The sequence below is a fragment of the Sceloporus occidentalis genome, unplaced genomic scaffold (assembly GCF_023333645.1).
Source record: "Sceloporus occidentalis isolate IW3139 unplaced genomic scaffold, rSceOcc1.0.p SCAF_79, whole genome shotgun sequence".
Taxonomy (NCBI): domain Eukaryota; kingdom Metazoa; phylum Chordata; class Lepidosauria; order Squamata; family Phrynosomatidae; genus Sceloporus; species Sceloporus occidentalis.
This window is the reverse complement of record NW_028317059.1, coordinates 1,034,001-1,046,698: the sequence shown is the minus strand read 5'-3', so window position 1 is coordinate 1,046,698 and position 12,698 is coordinate 1,034,001.

Below are 12,698 nucleotides of genomic sequence, written 5' to 3'. Positions count from 1 at the left end.
GTCCTCCCTGGAGCAGAGGGTCCTGGCCTTGGAGGAATCGAAGGCCCAACAGCACCGTATTGTGTCCTCTGCTCAACTTGAGAGCGATCGCCATGCACGGTACCTGAGGGACCTCCGCCGCCGTGTTGAGGACATGGACAACCGGGGTCGGCGCCAGAATGTCCGTGTGCGGGGAGTCCCCGAGTCTGACGCCCCTGAGGATATCCCGGCTCTCCTGATGGGCCTCTTCAACGACCTCCTGAACCGCGCACCTGACACACCGCTTCCCGTTGATAGAGCGCACCGCGCTCTCCGGCAGCGCGGCGGTCCGGGGGCCCCACCGAGAGACATCATCTGTCATCTGACGGATTTTCGGCTTAAGGAGGCAATCATGGCTCGTGCGAGGGAGGTGGGCACCTGGCAGTTGAACGGTCACCGGGTATCCTTCTTTCAGGATCTTTCTGACCTGACCCTGCAGGCCCGGAGGGCCCTACGCCCCCTGACTTCAGCATTGCAGAGGCTCTCTATCCCTTACAGATGGAGCTACCCCTTTGCCTTGGTGATCCGACACGGGAGCGGGCCGCTCACCATCCGGCATTACGATGACGTCCCTGACGTCCTGCGTTTTTTGGATCTCCCAGATGTGCAGATCTCCGACTGGGCCGACTCTGCTGTCACCCCGGGACGGCGTCTGGACCTACCACCTCGCCCTCGCGGGCGTCCCCGTGCCGGCCCTACCCGTGGTTCTCTTCGAGACTCTTCTCCACGTCCATCGCCTGTCTCGGTTTCCCGACGCTTGGGTCCTCTATACTCCACTCCCACGGCTCGTGTCCAGGTCAGTGGCTTTTTCTCAGATCCCTTTGCTATTCGTAATGGCACTCGCCAGGGTTGCCCACTATCCCCGCTACTCTTTGTGCTCTCCCTTGAGCCCTTCCTCCAGGCCATCAGGTTGCATTCTGATATCTGTGGGCTCCAGTTGGGGTCCGCGCACCACAAGGTTTTGGGATACGCCGACGACCTTCTGTTTGTCATCACCCGTCCGCGACTCACCCTCCCCGTTCTCCTTCGGGAGTTCTCGACGTATGGCGCTCTCGCTAATTTCAAGCTCAACGCCTCTAAATCGGAAATTCTTAATGTTACTCTGCCTCAGGAGGAGGCTCTCTCCCTGGGGGCTTCTTTCCCCTTTGCCTGGCGTAGCCCCAAAATACAGTATCTCGGGACGTGGCTCTCCTGATTTCTCCCAGCTTTTCCATTATAATTTTTCGCCTTTACTAGCGCGACTCCAGGCTGATTTACTCTCCTGGAAGAACTTGGCGATCTCCTGGACTGGCCGGATTAACACGATCAAAATGAACATTATGCCTCGTCTCTTGTATCTCTTCCAGACCCTCCCTATTGCGATACCTCCCTCCTTTTTTGATACGCTACGGTCTGTCTTTCTGCGATTTGTGTGGGGTTCGCGGAACCCTCGGGTTTGCTTTGCTACCCTGATCCTCCCCAAGGCTGCTGGGGGCCTGGCTTTGCCCTGCCCCCGCTCTTACTACAGGGCCTGCCATCTGCTTCGGGTCTTGGAGTGGTCTCACAGCCCCGCCCACAAGCAGTGGGTCTCTGCCGAGGCGGCCTTGCTTGGCCTCCCCATGAAGGGCTTGCCCTGGCTCTCGATTCCAACGGCTCGTACGTTATCCCTACCGCACCCTTTCATCCGGGCCACCCTCGGCGTCTGGCACCAGATCGTGCGGAAGACGAGGCTCTCCTCTGTCCCCTCTCCATTGACTCCGGTCCGGGACAATCCTGATTTTCCACCCGGGATGGGCTGCGACCTCTTCCCGGCCTCCAGCCCTGCTGTGGGTCCGACGATCCAATCCTTCCTGTCCGTGGGTGGTCTTAAGCCCCTAACGCAATTGGCTGTCTGCTCGCCTCCTTCCCTACTGGATAGGTTCCGTTATGCCCAGCTGTGTAGTTTTTTCCGGTCTCAGCCCCGGAAGCATGCTATGTTGCGCAGCTGCACACGATTTGAGGACCTCTGTCTGGCTTCCTCACTTCCGCCGCATGGCATTTCCAGGTTGTACGGCCTCCTCCTTGAGGCCTTTCATACGCTTCCACCTTCCTTCATGGGGAGTTGGGAATTGGAGCTTCAGGCCACCTTTTCGGATGACCATTGGGAGAAAATATGCCTCCTCACGCATGGTTGTTCTCGGAGTAATGGGGACCGGGAAATGTCCTACAAATTGTTAGCCCGCTGGTATAGGCCCCCGAGCATCACTTCCGCTTACCGCCCTGATGTCCCCAACAGGTGTTGGAGATGCGATGCCACCCCGGGCTCCCTCCTTCATTTGTGGTGGTCCTGTCCGCGCATTGTCCCGTATTGGACCTCTGTTCATGCACAGATACAGCGCTTAACGGACAAGTCCATCCCATTCACCCCGGAATTCTTTCTCCTTCTCCATATGCCTTACTCTGAGCGTTGGTTCCGGAAGTCTGTGTTGCGTCACCTCCTGACTGCGGCGAAGGCTCTGGTGCCCCTACACTGGGGTAGCCCTGATCCACCTTCTTTTCAGGAGTGGGTACTCCGCGTGGAGCGGATACGGATTTTTGAGGAATTACATCTCTTGGCAACTGGGGCGACTGAGCGCTACAGGTCCGCCTGGTTCTATTGGTTGGAGTTTGTGTCTGGTCCTCTTATCCGCCCCCTCTTGGCTTAGACCTTCCCCCCTCCCTCTTGCGCGCTTCTCTTCCTTCTCTTTTTTCTTTCTTTCCCTACCCCCCTTCCCTTTTTTTTTTTTTTTTTCCCTTTCTTTCTCCTCCTTCTTCTTTTCTCTCCCTCCCCCTGTTCCCCGTTATCTTCCCTACCCCTGTTCTCCTCCTCGTTCTTTGTCCTTGCCTCTATGTGTCTGGTGCTTTATATGTGCCAGGTCTCCGCTTGAGCCTGTGTCCTGGGGTGCGTTTCCATTGCCGCGCTTTCTCTATTACCTTCGGCCCTCTGCGTCCTCTCTGGCCGCTTCCTCGGTGTGCTGGGCCATTATTGTTGGTTTGGAATGCGCGCCATGCCGTGAGCTTAAGACATCGATTGCTCGCCATTCCTACTGCTGCTATTTATTTTAGGCATTGTATGGGGATACCTCATGGATGTTGTGATATTGTGTATTTTTGACTTGTACCTTCCCTCTTCCCTTTTTTCCTTCTGTTCTCCCCCCCCCCTCTTTGAACTACCAAAACTGAATAAAAATTGTGATTTACCCTAAATTTACAATGCCCAGCCAACCAGTACATGCTGGAATCTGGGTATGCCTGAGATTGCTGTTAACAATCATAATATATAATTTTTTGTACAATTTTGGTGTGTAACTTTTATTAAAAGTGTGTGAGGGGGTCACTTTCAGTTTCGGCTAAGTGAACCCTGAATTTTCGGGTTTGGTCCAGAATTTTCATTTTAGTGCATTGTTAAAATAAATAGAACTATTTTATTTTTACTTATACAGAATCCTGCATTTGTAGTCACAAAACTTTCCAGGCCCAGAAATCAGTGAGAGGAAAAGTAAAGGTTTTGTGTCATTTAAATTATTTTAATCCGCATGTTTTATTAAAGAGTGAGTGCGGCCCACGCACATATACAATTCTGATGAAGTGGCCCACTGCAGAAAAAACTTGGACGCCCCTGATATAGAGCAATTAAGGAATCTATAGCAACACTTCCTGCTCCTATTCAAAAAATGGTTAGGTGTGGGATTATAATGTATAGGGTGCTCTGCCCTATCCAGTAGGTCCGTAAAGTTCTGTCCTCTCTTATTCTAATACAAAATATGAATTAGTAAACTTGCTTGCAGATCTGGAAAAGTCAAAATGTGGTTGAATACCGTTTTGATTCTTGCAATGGGCTCTCTTAGTGCTTGGTTTCAGATGGTGGTCTGGAGTGTATGTAATTAAAAAAAATCATACAAACACACACATATATATATATATATATATATATATGTATGTATATATATATATATACCGCATTTGCCCGAATATAGGCTGCACTTTTTCCGCCCACTTTAAGTGGTCTATAATCGTGGTTTACTGCAGGAATGCGCAATTTGTATTGCCCGACGCCCGGGACATGCAGCTCTGGGCGCCGGGCAGGCAGCAGAGTTAGGATCCAGATCGCCCGCAGCGCTGCAGGGGACCTGGATCCTACTCTCCGGCACCCGTGGACATCTATGTGATGGGCTGAGACAGCCTCCCCTGCCAGCACTTCCCACGGGGGGAGTGCCGGCAAGGGAGATTGTCTAAGAGCATCAAGCAGACGTTCACCGGCTGCGGCTATGCGCGTAAACAACTTCCGCTGCCGGCACGTCTGTTCGATGTGCTTTAACAATATCCCTTGCTGGGACTTCCCACGGGGGGAGTGCCGGCACCGGAAGTTGTCTACGCGTGTGGCGTAGATGTCCCCAGCTGGCCCCTATAGACATCAGGGAGTCTGCATTGGTAAGTCTAGGGGGGGCATATCTAAAGGGGGCAGAGTGGCAGTACATCATGAACGTCTGCGCAATGTGCTTTCGCAATCTCCCGTGCCAGCACTTCCCACGGCGGAAGTGACGGCACCGGAAGTTGCCTTCGTGTGTCGTGCAGATGTCCCCAGCTGGCCTCGCTAGACACCAGGGAGTCTGCATTGGTAAGTCTAGGGGGGGAATATCTGGAGGGGCAGAGTGGCAGCACATCTGGAGGGGGCAGAGTGGCAGCATATTTGGGGGGCAGAGTGACATATCTGCTGGAGCAGAGTGGCATATCTGGGGGCAAAAGGGGCATATCTATAAGTAAGGTGCATTAAAATGGCTATTGGTTTTCTGTTTGTATGTAACAAATGTTGACTAACTGCATAATAGATACCAAAAATGTCAAAATACAGTGTGTTAGTTAGAATACTGTTTTACTATTCCACTAATGTGTATTTTTTCTAAAAATCTAAATTTTTCTTTAAAAAAGCACCTAACTTTTAGGGTGCGGGCTATAATCGGGTGCGGCCTATAATCGAGCCAATACGGTATATATATATATATATATATATATATAAATATTTCTTTTTAAGTGAAAAAATGAGCAACTCCAATTATCAGTAGCTAAAAGAGGGATAAGGCTGATGGCATTGGTAGTCTACAAAAGCAAGCGTAGTAGAAACGATGGCATAGCTTTTATTTTCTTTATAGGTTGTATTTCTGTTGTGTGTGTGTGTGTGTATATATATATATATATATATATATAATTATTATTCTTCTTTATTTCTAAAGCACCAACAGATTCTGCAGCGCTGTACAAGGTGAAAAGTTTACAGATAATGACAGGTACAATACAACAATTGACATACAGATAAAAGAGGAATGAGGGGCCCTGTTCCCCCAGGAACTTACAATATATATATATATATAAAAACATAAGTGGCATATGTATACCATATGTTGTGTACTGCCATCTAAATGTTTTTTATGCATTTAACCCCTTCGCGACCTTTGCCGGTTCAGGACCGTCATGACATGAAGGTCACTAAATGACCTTTGACGGTCCTGAACCGTCAAAAAGTAAAATAAGCTTAGAAAGTGATCAACGATCACTTTCTTCGCTTAAACGGCGTTACTGTAATGCCTCGATGTCGAGGCATTCAGCAAGGCCGAGATCGGCATCGGGGGCCATGTCTGGCCCCTCCCGGAGGCGTCAACAGCCGCCATACATTGTATGGCGGCGGACGCCCGTTTTAAAAGCGTTTAGGAGGCGATCAACGATCGCCTCCTAAACTTAAAAGGTGTCGCTGGAATGCCTCGATCAGGAGGCATCCAGCGACACCAAACACTTACCTCTGGGTGGGCTGTGACCGCTCCGGAGAGCGGTCACAGCCACCGCTGCCGGTGATCTTCGCCATCAAGCAAGATGGCGGCGGCCCGGGAAATAAAACAATAAAGACGAAAAAGTTCGCTAGAGGGTCTCCAGACCCTCTAGAGAACTGGCTCCACTTGCTGGTTGAATACAGGTACTGCATTCAACCATGCAAGTCAATGGAGCCCAGCTTTCTAATCACTATGTGATTAGTAAAATATTCAAAAAAAATAAAAATAAATAAAAAATGGAAAAAAAAATAAAAAAAAAATGTGCTAACATTTAAAAATTATTATGCAGTGATGTCACTAGATGAACCATCCAGTACCAGAAAAATGTGTAAAAAAAAATATAAAAAAAGTATTAAAAAAATAAAATAAAATTAAAAAATAAAGTTTATTATTTTGAGCAAGTGCTAAAATTTCTCAAAAATCTCAACAAAGAGTTAAAAAAAAAGCACTTCAAATACCCATGGGGTGTCTAATATATAAAAAAAATGGCTGATGGGGTAAATTGGAGTGGCCTAGCTCAAAGATAGGGCATAGGTACAGACTGACCAAAATGGAGAAAAAAAGCGCACTTCCCAAATGTGGCATTTTAAATCTGAAACAACCCGACAAACCCATGCATGTCGGGTATCACTGCACTCAGGAGATGTTCCTGAACACACATTGGGGTGTTGTTTGACAGTGGCATATACCAGGACCTGTATATCTATAACTAAAGTACAATTTGTGTGAAAAAAAAATAAAAAAAAGTACTATTACAAAGTTTGGCAAAGTGTAGTTCTATAATTGGTGCATGGAAAGGGTTAAAATAACAGCATTTGGAATACCCTGGGGTGTCTAGTTTTCAAAAATATATGGTTTGAATGGGTTAAATTGAGTTAACCGGCTTCAAAGATATTCCAAAGAGGAGAGGGAGGCACAATGACCAAATGACCACCTGAATTACGCATGCCCCAAAAGTAGCCTTTTACCAGCCAAACAATCTGACAAACCCATGCATGTGGGGTATCGCTGTACTCAGGAGATGTTGCTGAACACATATTGGGGTGTTGTTTGACAGTGACATATACCAGCACCTGTATATCTATAACTAAAGTACAATTTGTGTGGAAAAAAAAATAAAAAAAAATTACTATTACAAAGTTTGACAAAGTGTAGTTGTATAATTGGTGCATGGAAAGGGTTAAAATAACAGCATTTGGAATACCCTGGGGTGTCTAGTTTTCAAAAATATATGGTTTGAATGGGTTAAATTGAGTTAACCGGCTTCAAAGATGTTCCAAAGAGGAGATGGAGGCAGACTGACCAGATTTGTTAAAAAAGATTTGGAAATCATAAAACGCTGCTTGTACTTATTGCCCTATAACTTACAAAAAAACAGCAAAAAAACATAAAAACATTGGGTATTTCTAAACTCAGGACAAGTAGTAGAATCTATTTAGCTAGTTTTTTTACTTGCTTTTTTAGGTGAGTAAAAGATTTTTCAAATAAAAGTCATAAAATGTGTTTTTTTTTCAATTTTTCACCATGTTTTTTTAATTTTTTTTATAGTAAATAAGATGATACGATCAAAATAATGGTATCTGAAGAAAGCCCATCTTGTCCTGAAAAAAACAATATATAACTTATGTGGGTACACTAAATGGGTGAGGAGAAAATTACAGCTGAACACAAGCACCACAAAAGTGTCAAAACAGCCTCGGTCCCACAGGGTACAAAACGAAAAATGAGCCCGGTCCTTAAGGGGTTAAAAGAGGAATTACAGCTGAGCACGAATATGGTAAAATGGCAAAAATCTCCAGGATTTAAGGAACAATATACCAAGAGAGAAAAGAGGGATTAAAATGATAAAATGGTTTTGACCAACCTATTATATTTATATATATTATAAATGTCTCTATGTATGTGAAAGCATAAAACATGGGCTGTTGTTCTAAATCACTGTGATGTCACAATCCTATGTCATCATGGTCACCACATAAACTGGGTATTTCTGAACTGGAATGTCATTTGATGCTCCTGCTCTTAGAGATTTAGATTCAAAGCATTTTGAGAAAGGAATAGGTGACAGCAAAATGAGGATATTTGATCTTCTTCCAACTGATGTGGAAATGGTGGATGTTGACTACCATTTAGGCAACAGGAGGAGAGCACTGAAACAACTCTGGGATGGAGAAGATGATGACTGCTGTAACTAAAAAAAGAAAGATTGAAATCTTTGAGGATAGCAGAAAAGCTATAAAGTGGAAGGTGAAGAGGATGAGATTTTGACACCAAAAGGGAAAAAGGGGAAATATTTTGGGGAATGCGCGACTCCTGTGAAGCGGTCCAGGGATGGAGAAGATGGGGACACCTTTACCCTAAAGTGGAGGAGAGTGTGGTAGCTACAGCACCTAGCTTTAGTTATGTCATGTTGAATAAAATGTTTGATTTAATTTTGTTCTCTTCTGTGAATGTGATATTTCATATATGTGTAGTTAATATGTACATAATGAGAAACCATTTTTGGCTTTGTGCCACATACCCAGTGAACGGCCCAAATAACCTGTGCTGCCAATCAGCCAGCTAATGCTATACATATGATGGGGGTCACATCTCCCATCATGCTCAGCCACACAACAGCGTCTTTAATACAGGAATGAATGGAGTTTCCTACACTGAGCTCAACTAAGTTAAGACTCTGCCAGTATTAACAGAAATAAAGGGGTGAATAGGTTTACTCATTAAGGTCAATGCCAGCACTTACTAAGAGTTAAAAAGTACAACTCAGAAACATAGAATTTGACTGTGGAGAAGAAGCATTCGGCCATCTAGGCTGCCCATTTTTCCTGATGTAATGATTCAGGCCTTAATCAGCCCTCGGTCTTGTTGATTCTGGATAGTTTTATGCCGGTCCCATACATGTATCAAAGGATAGTTTGATAAAAACAATTTTGTTACAAAGTATCAGCTCCAGAGGCACTCAGCTGATCGTATTAAAATCTATCAGGCTGCCAAAACACATAGTGGCCACAATAAAACCAACTGATTAAAAGACTTAACTCAGCTCAGGAAAGTCCAATCGAATGGGCTTTCCCAGCCCTGGTCACAACAATCTAGAGATTAACACCTCTATGCTGAGATAGAGATACAAGAATACCTATTTTAAGGTGTTGTTCCACCTACTTTGCAGAATAAGACGTAAATGCAGAATTAGAACCATAATTCTATGTATTGTGAATGGCTCAAACTTTTACAAAAATATGTTTTGTGTCATTTTTTTTTCAGAGAATGCACATCATGTGATATAAAAGTAGGCACTGACAGGTTTTTGCCACAGAAATTCAAACTCCTTATTAAAGGTTTCTATTTTTTGCCTTCTTACATTTTTAAGTAATTAATGCTTCTTGAATGACCATACTTGGGAATCTGCCAGGCTGGGATACCCAGAGCTCCCCCTCTTCATCTTCTGAAGGGGCTATATGGGGGATGGAGAAAGAGGTTATAGCCCGAAACAGTCTTAAGTGGGCTGACAGTTGAACAGGAAGTGGGTGGGGAGTGGTTGTGGCTAAACATGGTTCCCCTGCCCATAAAAAAGGTGCATTCAAATGTATTTAACCCCTTCACGACAATTGACATGCCAGGCACATCACAGAAAACCATTCTGTTGGCGACAATTGACGTGCCTGGCACGTCATGACTTAAACGGGTGTACAAAGCGATCTACGGTCGCTTTCTTCACCCAAACAATGTTGCTGTAATGCCTCAATGTCGAGGACTTCAGCAACACCAGGATCGTCAGCAGAGGCCCTGTGTGGCCACTCCTTCAGATGTCAGCCATATATTGTATAACGAGGGAAGAACAGCTTAGGGGTGATCAACGAACTCTGACATCTGGTCATTCTGCCCCCATGTCCTAATTAGACCCTCTTTGAACCTGGCAAACTTGATTTATCCCAGAGAGTCTAGCCCCAGACATTCTGAAGTGTGCAGGAAGTAGGTGTGGCCAAACCCGGTTCCCCTGAACAGAGAAATAAGCATTCTACATGTATTTAATTAACTGTATGATACATTTACTGGGTGGGGGAATGTAAGCGTTTATCACTAAAATATTTATTTCTAAGTTGCTTCTTTTCTGCTTTTGTGCCATTATGTGATGCACAGTTTGATGAATTATACGTATAAAGGTAAAACCCTAGCTTTCCAGCTATAATTTGTGTGCGTACACTAAAAAGAAGTAATACAAAATAAGTGCAAGGCTTTAAGTTTTTAGCACCCGGGGCGTATGAGTAAGTATATGGTGTTGGAGTGAATGATTGCTTGTTTGTATGTGTAAGTGTATGATATTATAGTGTCTGCGTATGCAAATGTGAAGAAGGTCGTTGATGGATCCGTCTCTCCTTTCTTTGTTGCCTCTTTCGTACGTTCCCTTCTGTGAGGCAAGATATTATAGAACAACTCTTGTATTAAATGGGTAAATAATAATCACTTCAATGTCTACTATGAAATTGTCATATACTCATTTTCAGATCTTTTTGACCCTTCAGCACCGGAGGGGGACGTGATGACGTGACGCAGGGACGTCCACACGTTCTGGTGTGAGTAGGGAGGGGGGTGAGGAGAGGAGGAGGACGCCGGCTGAAATTTTAGCAGCTTCCCCGCGTCTTTGAAGTTTGAAGCTCCCATCCTCGGCCGACATTGTCGAGCATTACTGAGCCGGAACAGCGAATGAGCGGCTGCATCACACGCATAAACTGTAAGCTGTAAATTGCAAGCTGCCGTACGAGACTGGGTAAGGCTCTTGAAACGTGTAGCCTAACCTATTTACGACGCCTGAACTGAACTGGCCAAATTCCTTGGGGAATATTTACAGAATCTTGTGGAATGCTCGCTCTGCCTGAAGAGCTTCCAGAGGAGAGAACATATATTTTTTTTTTTCTCTCCTTTTACAGAAAGCTTACTAGACCAGTTTTGACGTGACACGCTGTGAATCTAGCTTAAAGAAAATGCCTCCCAAAAAGGATAAAGACAAATAAAAAGAGAAATTAGAAAGGAGTAAACCAATAAATATTTTTTGCTCTCCCAAAACACTTCCACACTCTACTGACCATAGAAGATCAATATCAGGCGAACTGAAGGATCTAGGGCCTGTAAGTAACATGGAGCTAACACATTCAGACGCACCTATTCCCCCCCACACTGAGACACAGCAGCAGATTTCACAGGATTTTATTAGAGACCTGATGGAGGGGTTCTATAAAAAAATCAAACAGGATCTGGTGGATAATCTTGCCCAGATCAGAACCGAGGTCTCTCAAGCTGCTGAAGTCCTAGTGAAGCATGACAAAATCATTACAAGCTTACAAGATGCTAACAAAACTTTACATAACATAAATGCGGTCCTAACAAAAAAAGTTAAGGAACTTGAAGTAAAAATTTCAGTTATAGAAGATAGGTCTCGAAGAAAAAATATGAGGCTAAGAGGAATTCCGGATGAATTACGAAATCAGGCTCTGGAACACTTTTTGCAAAAAATTTTTTTGACCTTTATTTCATCAGAGGAATTGGGCCTACATCCATTCGAACGATTCCATAGGCTGCGTAAACCTAGAGCCCAAGCCCAAGAAGCCTCCTATCCAGCAGATATTATCGTAAGGTTTTCAAGTTTTTACCTTAAAAATCGCATCACACAGGAACTTAGAAAAGATGAACCAAGAACGGATCAATTTAAAGAAATTCAAGTTTTTCAAGATCTCTCTCAAGCGACAAGAACTGCCAGGAAATCCTTCCAAGAACTTACACAAATTCTTAGGAAAAAATCAATACGCTACAGATGGGGATTTCCAATAGCATTAAATATTTATTATGAAGATAATGTATATCAACTCAAGGATCAGGCTTCCCTCAGAGAAAAGATGCTCCAGTGGGGATTATTAGAAAGCTAAACAGAGACCATTGAACTTCTTATTTCAATACATATATCTATTATATATACAGCTTATGTTCTGCTTGTCTCTTTATTTTTTTATCTTTTTTATATATATATATATTTTTTTTTTTCTACTTAACTCTTAACACTTTCAACTAATTTTTATAACCTCTATACCTCACAATTTAGACCTTGAGTCTTTATATCTGAGTAAGGGACCCAAATACATGGCTAGCAATTATCTATTTCACATATCTATTTTTCTTTTTACTCTTATTTATTTATTTTTTCTTTTCTTCTCTATATATCTATACATGTCTTGTTTCCCACATAATACACGATTGTGAATGTTCAAATGATTTTTATTTTTTTATTTTTTTTTTTACACAAACTTATCTAAATAGGTAACTACCTAACGTTTCACTATGACATATATATCCTATTACACTTAAAGTATTTTTTTTTATACACCTATAAGGGGAGTAACAAATATACACTTATAAACCTTCACTCACACTCATCTCTTATTTCACACCAATTATTATTATTTTTATTTTATTTCATTTTTTTTTTTTTTTTAATTATATTGTGAGATGTGTTATGATACAAGCTGAATATTATGTCCCAACTTGACCATGTGTTCACTTAGAATGTTATATTGTGGTGATGCTATGACGCAATCTGAATATCACGCTTTGACTTGAGTATATACTGTGAAATCAGCACGTCATTAAGAAACTGTATGTTATGCATTGAGCTCTTTGAATGGCACATTGTGAGGTGTTATACGATATAATCTGAATATTAAGTCTCAAAAAACACCACAAGATATACACTCTTAATATTTGTTTAACCTTAAAGGTATTCACCTACTACGGCACTTCTTTTTTTTTTCCTTTTCTTATACATATTCTCCCATATACGGGAGTTACACACAACTTTATAAATTTACACTT